General features: G+C 35.3%; 1 pseudogene; it reads right to left on the reverse strand.

Moving 5' to 3' along the window:
* Positions 1 to 2183: 2183 nt before the first annotated feature.
* LOC150009832 (matrin-3 pseudogene) lies at positions 2184 to 4395 on the reverse strand (annotated as a pseudogene).
* Positions 4396 to 9564: the final 5169 nt, after the last annotated feature.

Below are 9564 nucleotides of genomic sequence, written 5' to 3' on the forward strand. Positions count from 1 at the left end.
TAAGTGAAATGACAAATTGCTATTGCTCTCTCTCTCTCTTCCCCTCACTCTCTCACTTCCTCCCCCTCTTCCTCTCTCAAAGTTAATCAATAAATAAATATTATATTTCTGCAGAGACAGAAGTTGTAGCACAATGCATTACTCGTGTTTGTGGTGATACTGGTATAAGCAAACCTGTGCTGCCAGTCATATAGCACATACAGTCATATACAGTACATCATACTTAATAATAAATGACTGTTACTGGTTTATGTAGTATACTACACTTTCTATCGTTTAGACTGTACTCTTACAAAACAATGTTTGCTGTGAACAGTATGGGGTATTAGGCTGGCAGCAGCTTCATATATATCATGTCTACAGCTTCCTTTTGTTTGCATCATTTTCTTGTCCTTTATTTAATATCATGTTGTTTGATAAATTTAGCCTAGCCTAAGTGTGGCGTTTTAAATCTACAGTAGTATACAGTAATAGTCTCGACCTTCTCATTCAGTCACCACTCACTTACTGACTTACCCAGTACAACTCAACTCTAGTCATGCAGGCTCCATTCATGGTAAGTGCCCTATACGGGTGTACCATTTTTTAACTTTTATACCACATTTTTAATATACCTTTTCTATATTTAGATATGTTTGGGTACACAAATACTTATCATTGTGTTACAGTTGCCTACAGTATTCAGTATAGTAACATGCTGTATAGGCCTGTGGCCTAGAAGCAGTAGGCTATACGATACAGCCTAGGTGTGTATATAGTAGGCTATACCATCTAGGTTTGTGTAAGCTCACTCGGTGTTCACACGAGGATGAAATTGGTTAATAACACATTTCTGAGAATGTATCCCATCATTAAGTGGAATATAGCTGCATACTACAATATTAGTTCTACGTTTTTAGATATTTGAGTTTGAAGATTTTTGTTGTTTGCTTTTGGCTATCACAAGCAGTGTTGTCATAAATACTACTTACATAGTCTCTTACAAATGCAAGACTTTCTCCAGGAGTGATGATGCTAGATCATTCATGGTATGCACATTCAACTTACTTTACAAAGTGGACTGACAACATCAAACACTCAGAGAGTTCACTTTGTATTCTTTGCACTACTTAATTTTGTCAGGTTTGTTAATTCTTACTAATCTAATGGGCTTTAGGGGGGAATTATAGTTATAATTTGTATTTCCAATCTTTTTGTCCATTTTCCAGTTCATGGGAATTTTTCACATATTCCAGATACCAATTCTTGTTGGTTACATGTTTGCAAATATCTTTTTCCAGGATGTGATTTATCGTTTCCCATTCTTGATACTACTTTTTGATGAATAAAAAGTAACTTCACTGTAACTAATCATCTTCCTTTAGGTATTCTTTTTTTTTTTTTTGGTTAACATTCCAAACATTTATAACCAATGAACATGACTTAAGTTTTTATTGTATTCACTTCAGAAACTTGAATCCACAGATATAAGCAGTATATAACCAGAAAGTTACAAGTAAACACAGATTATACATGCAAATTTCTGTTCACAAAGGTCACATGTGCAGGTATATGGATTAGAAGTGTGCATCTAGATTATGGCCAAACTGTTTTTAAAATGCAGAAGTGTAAAATTACATCTTGAAAATATGAAAAGATGATCTACACACTTCAAGAATCAGATGTTGCTTATACCAAGGGAAAGACAGCTACAGGATTCAAGTGACAAGCAATAAGGTTGCCAAAAATTAATACTGGTCAAGAGAATGGGAATTTTTTTACATTTCACTGAAAATACATTGACTTCTAGAATACGAAATCTAGCAGAAACTCAGGGAAAAAAATTACAAAATCTAAAGCCTATTACTTAATATTTCTTATTACCTAAACAACAGCATAACATTAAAAGAAAACTGCACCTGTATTTAAATTGCTACTCTCAGTTAATGAAGTTCTCCAAAAATGAAATGCAATACAAAAAGCTTCAAACTCAAAACAAAAAGTCTGCAAGGCTCAGATTAAAATGTGGAATGTTTCAGATGAAAGTAATAAAAATACAATTGGTTTTGTTCTTTATTGAATGGAATCAAAAGTTTTGACATTTCTTTGAAGCTTAGAACTACTAAATTTCATTTCTTTGAATAGTTTCATATATCTTTTTCTTAGTGGTGCAAATTGTCTTAAGTAGCTTATGAAGTCAGACTCTACAAAGTACATGTCTGTTACCATTCTGATAAAACAAAAACAATTCTTCATTAACTTAACCGTATATGTGTTTTTGCTATAACACTTAACCCATGAACAGACATCTATTATTTTTTCCCACTAAAACAAAAGAGTACAATGTTTTTTTTCTAACTATCAGTATTGTATTTAAAAAAGGTTAACATTAAAAACAAAGAACCATTATTTCCTTTGAGATCATTAAGCTTCTTGCACATCTTAAGTTTCCTTCTTCTGCCTGCGTTCTTCTGCCAATTTATTCAGAAATTTCTTTAATTTCTGATAATGAGGAAGGCTGCTGCAATGAGTATTCTTTGCAACTTCATTTGTATAAAAGAGTGAACACAGCTTACAGTAAAACCCTGTTTTAGGTATCACATATTGTATACCAATAGGAACATTGGGCTGATATGGTCCAATTCTATACTCATCTAGGATTGTATAGTCCTCCTTGTTTTCATCACTTTGGCCATCTGCATTTTCACTTGTGTCTTTGTTCGGATCATCAGCATTCTCAGCAGATTCAGCGCCTGGTTCTGCATTTTCCTCATTTTTAATTCCATTTTCCAATGCTGCTTCATTTTCTTGATCAAGTTCCTCCATCTTGTCCACCTTAATTTCAACCAAACCATCATCATTTTTGTCACCAGATTTAAATGCCATGCCCGATTTACGAAGTTCCTGAAGTTCCGAATCTTTCTCATCACCAACCTCATCTAGAGTGACAAAACCTTCCATATTCCCTGGGAAACGATGCTTTTTAGGCTTTTTCTTTGCAGCTGAAGAACTTGCATTCCCATCTTTTTTCACAACTTTGTCTGACGATTCCTTTTTCCCATCAGAAGTCATATCACCTAAATTAGCAAGATCTGTCTCATCTCCAACTGAACTGCCACTTTCTAGCAGTGCTGTTGCTGCTTCTTCATCTACGAGTAGCTCATCTTCAGATTCAAGAAGCATGCTAGGTTCTTGTTCTGCCTGGTCATCTTTTGTATCTTTTTCACCATCTTCACCTGACTTCTCTTCTTGTTCTTTACCTTCAGTTGTACTTTCAGTCTTCTGGGAACCATCAGTTTTGGATTTCTTATCACTTGGAAATTCTTTGCCATCTGGAGAATAAGGTCTTTCTAGAGATTTATCATTTTTCAGTAAGTCAATGCCTCGGTTAGGAATCCTTGGTATCAATTTTTTATATTTTTCAGACACGTCAACTTTCACACATCTCCCTTGAAACCAAAGGGCCTTTTTCAAACAGTGGTCGACCATTGCCATTGCATCTTCTCTGGTCTCCATCTCAATAAAGCTTGACTTTTCATTCTCATCAGTATATAATTCTTAATTTTCCCATAAGGCTCAGCAAGCTTAAGGACAGCACTGTCAGAATAGCCAGAATGAGGTAAGTTGCTGAGATGTATCACACGTCCAAGCTCCTGCTTTTGATCAAACTTCTGGTCTAGCTTTCCTTCGTGTTTCTTTATTCTTTTATACTTCTGGGATAAATGAACTCTCACTGGCTTCCCAAATACTAATGCTGGTGTTGTATAATAATCCACTGCAGCCTAAGCATCTTCTGTGGTTGCCATTTCAATAAATGCCTCATTAATTTTAGTTAAAATGAGATGATTTGAAATGACTCCAAATGGTTCCACCAGCTGTAGTAATTGATCACTCAAGTTTTTCCTTCGCTGAAAATCCATGATGTGAACAACTCGGCTAGTTTCCACTTTGCCTTTTTGCATGTGTCTTGGTCCTTGCAGGTTCCCGTTGCCAGCACCCAGATTTCCTCTTGGTCCCCCAAGGTGAAATGAGGGAGGTGGAGGCCCCAGAATTCCTGGTGCTGGGTTTGTAGATTGCTGCAACATGAGTGGATCTCCCACTGTGTCCTGTGTCATTGTCAGGATTCCATTCTGGGTAGATTTCAAGAAGAAGCTGGCATTGATGACTGTGACTTGCTCCATTGATATGTTGACTCCACTCATGACAGAAGGACTGCATACATTACTTATCTTGGTGCAGGCAGGGCTGCCTGTCAGACATCTGAGGTCCTGATTGGAGGCAGTTTTCTCACTCAGGTGAAGGCACCTGAAAACTCCATAAACTGTCCACCTGCCACTAATTTCCTCTCTTCGGGAGAGCCAAGAATGCCCTACTTTCATCCATCCCGCAACTGTCCGGAGCTCGGCGGAGCCACTCCACCCTTGGCCGAGGCCACAGAGAAAAAGTAGGTATTCTATTTTTTATTATCGAAATCTGACCTCAAACGAAAAGATTTCTTAAAGCTATTGTTTCTTTTTTTTTTTTTTTTACTAACAAAGTTGGACTTTATGATGTAGTGTGGGGGTTTTACATTGTTCCTACTCCTCAGCTTTCCCAGAGCAAACCTCCTGACCTCTTGCCTCATTCCTCACACAGGCCTCCCCTGGGGTAAAGATGGGAAAGACGCAAAACTCATCTAATTCGGTCACCTGCTGCATAATCTAATCCCAACTAGTACAGAAGAAATGTGAACCAGAATGTATTTTATTTTAATTAAATTGTTTGAAGTTCCATTGGTTAATAAGATAGTATAGGTTTCAAGTGTACATTTTTATGATACATGATCTGTATATTGCACTGTGTGTCCACCTCCCAAAGTCATATCATCTTTCAGCACCATACATTTGGCCCCTTTACTACCCCTCACCTCCCTTCCTTCTGGTAGACACCACAGTGTTGTCTTTGTCTGAGTTTCAGTTTTATATCCCACATATGAGTGAAATTATATGCTGCTTAGCTTTTTCTGACTGATTTTGCTCAGCATAATATTCTCAAGATCCATCCATGTTGTTGCAAATGGCAGTATTTCACCTTTTCTAATGGGTGAGTAATATTCCATTGTATATATGTACCACATCTTCTTTATCTAATCCTGTACTAGAGGACACTTGGTTGTTGCCATGTCTCAGCTACTGTAAATAGTGTTGCAGTGAACATAGGGGTGCATATATTTTTGCAAATATTATCTTCTGAATACCTCAAACATAGCTTTGCTTTTCCCAGTTAGGTCTTTAACCTAAGTAGAAGAGATTTTTTGTGAATTTGTAGGTAAGGATTGCATTTTACTTCTTTCTAGCATCACCTTCCTATAAGGTCCATATTTTAACCATTGATATGCAAAACCACTCTCATCCATCAGATGTCCATATATTCACAGGTCTGATAGGGACTCTCATCTGTTCAATTAGGCTTTCTGTCTGTCACTATTACATCACAGTCTAAATTATTCTAACTTTATACAAATCATAATCTCTGAGAGCTACTGGCCATGTTCTTAAAGAGTGTCTATTTGAAGCCTTGGTATTTTCATATAAGTTTTAGAATAAGCTTGTTAATTTTCACAAAAACTTCTATGAATTTTATTGGAATCTCATTGAATCTGTAAGTTAACATTGTAGAAAATTGACATCTTTATGCTACAGAGTCTTCCAGTCCTTGAACATGACTCATCCACTTAGATCTTCATTGTCTTCAAATAAGTCTTATACTTTTCACCCAGGGGACTTAAGTATCATTTTTACATTTTTCCTAGATATGTTGCATTTTTTATGCCATTGTAACTATCTTTTATTTTTATTGTTTATTGCTGGTGTTTAGAAAACAAACTGATCTTTGTGTTCAGCAAGTTTGCCAAAACACCTAATTAATTCTAAAATGTACAGTAGTCCCTCACTATATAACAGTTCACTTATCGCGGCCTCACTGTATCGTAGGATTTTTAAATATTGTATTTAATTATTTATCGCGGATTTTTCGCTATATCACGGGATTTTGCGGTATACATATGTTGTTAAGTTACATAGGTTTAAGGGTGTAGAATAAATGTAAGGTTCCTACTTTGCAGGGGGGTCTGGAACGTAATACCCAGGATAAGTGAGGGAATACTGTATCTAGTTTATTTTGCATTTTTTTCTGTTATATAATCTTATATCTATGAGTAGTGATAATTTTTTTCAATTTTTATATTTTTTTGTCTTCCTATGCTAAGTAGGGTTTGTTATGCAATGTTGACTGAAAGTGATAATAGTGAATTTCCTTCCTATGTTTCTGATGTCACAGGGAACACTTGCAGTGTTTCATCACTTAGTATGATATTTACTAGAGGTGTTTTTGTAAATACCCTTTATTAAGTTAACAAAGTTACCTTCTATTACTACTTGTTCAGTTTTTATCGTGCTTAAGAGCATTTATCAAATACTTTCTTAAGATCACATGGTTTTTTCTATCTTTAGTATGTTAAATTGATGGAATGAACCAATCAAATTTCTGAAGTACCTTGCATTCCTGGAGCAAACTACAATCTGCTATGATGTGTTATCTTTATTACGTATTGCTAGATCAAGTTTGCATATATACACACACATATACACACCATGTGCATATCTGTGTACAAATGTGTGCATGTGGATGTATGTGTATATGTATTTCAGGTATTTTTCATCTATTTCACGAGTAAGAATGACTCAACTTTTCTTTCTCATACTTGGTGAGATTTTCTATTAAAATATTCTAGCTTATAAAATAGATTGCAGATATTCCTTCTTATTTTGTTCCTAGAAAAGGTTTGCAAGACTGGTAATACTGGAATTATTTCTTTCTTGAATATTTTCCAGTAGTTCCTGAGTGCCACCTGGGCATGAACTTCTTTATATGGAAAGATTTCTGATTTTGATTCAATTTATTTAATGATTTTGGAGCTAATTAGCTTTTCTATTTTTTTTCTAGAGTCAGTTTTGATTTAGTTATTTTGGGTAAGGTGAAATTTTCTAGGAATTTATACTGATAAATTTGAAAATGAAATATACAAGGTTGTTTGCAATATCCTCTTATTATCTGTGTAATATATTCAGGACCTATAGCGATAGCCTCTCTTTCATTCCTAATATTGTTTATTTGTGCCTTTTGTGTTTGTTTGTTTTTTAATTAGCTTTGCCAGGGTATTTTTTTTTTTCTTGATCCTTTCAAATAACTGGTCTCTATGAGCCATATATGAGAGTTCTAGTTGCTTCACATCCTCCCAACACAGCATTTTCAGTGTTTTTAACTTAGACTTATAAATTTCTGTTGGGTATACAGGAGTGGGCAAAAGTAGGTTTACAGTTGTTTGTATGGAAAATAATACAATAATTAATAATAGAAGAATAAAGTTTCACGTACCCACAACTGTAGACCTAGTTTTGGCCACCCCTATATACGGTTATCTCATTTTGGTTTTAGTTTATCATCAAGGAAATTATTTTAAGTATATTTTCATATGCTTATTGACCATTTATCTTCTTTTATGAAATGCCTATTAAAATGTTTTGCTGTTATCTTGTTGCCTTTTTAAAAAGTTTATTTCTAGGACTTACTTCTGTATTCTGGATGTGAGTCTTTTGTCAGATTTATATATTGCAAATATCTCCTCCCATGCAGGAGACTTTTTTATATATATTTTACTGATTATGCTGTTACAATTGTCCCAATTTCTTTTACCTTTGCTCCCCTACACCCAGCACCCCTCCCTCCAGTCCCACCCCTCTCAATCCATGTCCATGGGTCATATGTATAAGCCTTTCTCTACATCCCCCTGTCTATTCTGCACCCTCCTACTATGCCTCTTAATTCCTGCACCATTTCCCTCTTTCTCCCACCTTCCCCGTCCCAGCTGACACCCTTCCACATGCTCCCCCTACCTATGATTCTCTTCCCACTCTGGTTATCTGCTTAGTTTATTTTTGTTTTTGGCAGGAGACTATTCTTGATTATTCTAATGTTATCTGTTGTTAAACAAAAATTCTTAATTTTAATAATGTCTAGTTTATCAATTTTCTTTCTTTTATGACTAGTGATTTTGGTGTCCAATTAAAAAAATAAAAACAACCTGTGTACTCTAAAGAAATTTTTATATTTTCTTTTAGACATTATTGTATTGTCTTTCATATTTGAATCTATGATTCATCCTTTTGAATTTTTTTTTAGTGAAGATCTTCCAAGAGAAAACTCCATTTTACTTTGCAAATATCTTAATCGTATTTTAAAAATATTTTTGAAGGATATAGAATTCTAGATTGGGAGATTTTCTTTTAGCACATCAATATCCATTGCCTTCTGGTTTCAGCTATTTCTGTTGTAAAGTGAGCTATCAATAGCTGATACGTCTTTGTAAGTAATCTTTTCTTCTTTATCTCTGTTCTTTGTCACTATGACATATCAGTGTGCAGATTTATTTTTTTCCGATCCTGCTTGAGATTATCTGGGCTCCTTAGAGTGTTACCTTATATCAATTCTGGAAGATTTTCAGCTATTATATTTTCATTGTCTCTGCCTCATTTTCACTCTCCTAAAACCCTGATAATGTGTTAAACTTGTATCCTCCATGTCTCTTAATCTGTTTCACTTTTCCTAATCTTTATGTCTGTGTTATATTTTTGTAATTCCTTCAGAACTATGATCATATGTATTTGGAACAAAACCTCTGTGTGGTTCTTCTAGAAATGAAAGTGAATTTTTAAAATTCAACAGATGGGTTTAGCAGATTAGACACAGCTAAGGGGAGATACTTTTTCAACTAAAATATAGGTCAGAATGTTTGCTTCTATTGGATAATTTAGGGGCAATCTATTTCAGGGCCACATTACACTAAATTCTTGTGGCTTAAAATTTATTTTGACCAGTGTGATTTGTGCTGCACAGTTTAGTGAAATTCACTAACTTGTGGTTACAAACTATCAGGGGTAAAATTTTCCTCATCTTCATTCACACTGGGGTTCAAAACAGTTTTTTTGTTTTTGTCTTTTAACCAACCCCCTTGGTGAGGCTGGAAGGTGGAGTATTTTACTTCAAATTCACTGTTATGCACAGGGATGCCAGCTTCATGAAGAAAAGGTCTCCTATTTAACCCTTCTTCTGAAGTGGGCCCTGGACTTTATTCTCCATCCCGCTGTGGGCTTGAAAGTGGAAGCTCGAGGTCTCTGTCTTCAAGGCAAAAGCTGGCTTCAGAGCTTCTTAAACCTTCAGGGTTCCTGCCTGAACTTGGACTTTTTAAATTTTACATAACTTTATCAGTTGATTTCAGCAGGCAAGCACTTAGTCTTTTCATGCTGCTAGAAATACTCTTATACTTTTGACAACATCATTTTCTCCACATGTTGCTGCTGATCTGTACCTGAGATTCCTTGTTATGTTGAGGTATATCTTTGTAGGGTTTTGGGCAGCTCTTCGCCTTCCTCACAGTATCATGACTTCCATTTTTGGGAATTAAGATAGAAATTGTGTTGGTATAATCTAAGGTTACCGTCCTGCAGGTGGGTAGTAGGTTTTTCATTTAGAAAGTAGTTTTGAATC

The sequence above is a fragment of the Furipterus horrens genome, unplaced genomic scaffold (assembly GCF_987537825.1).
Source record: "Furipterus horrens unplaced genomic scaffold, mFurHor1.1.pri manual_scaffold_5, whole genome shotgun sequence".
Taxonomy (NCBI): Eukaryota; Metazoa; Chordata; class Mammalia; order Chiroptera; family Furipteridae; genus Furipterus; species Furipterus horrens.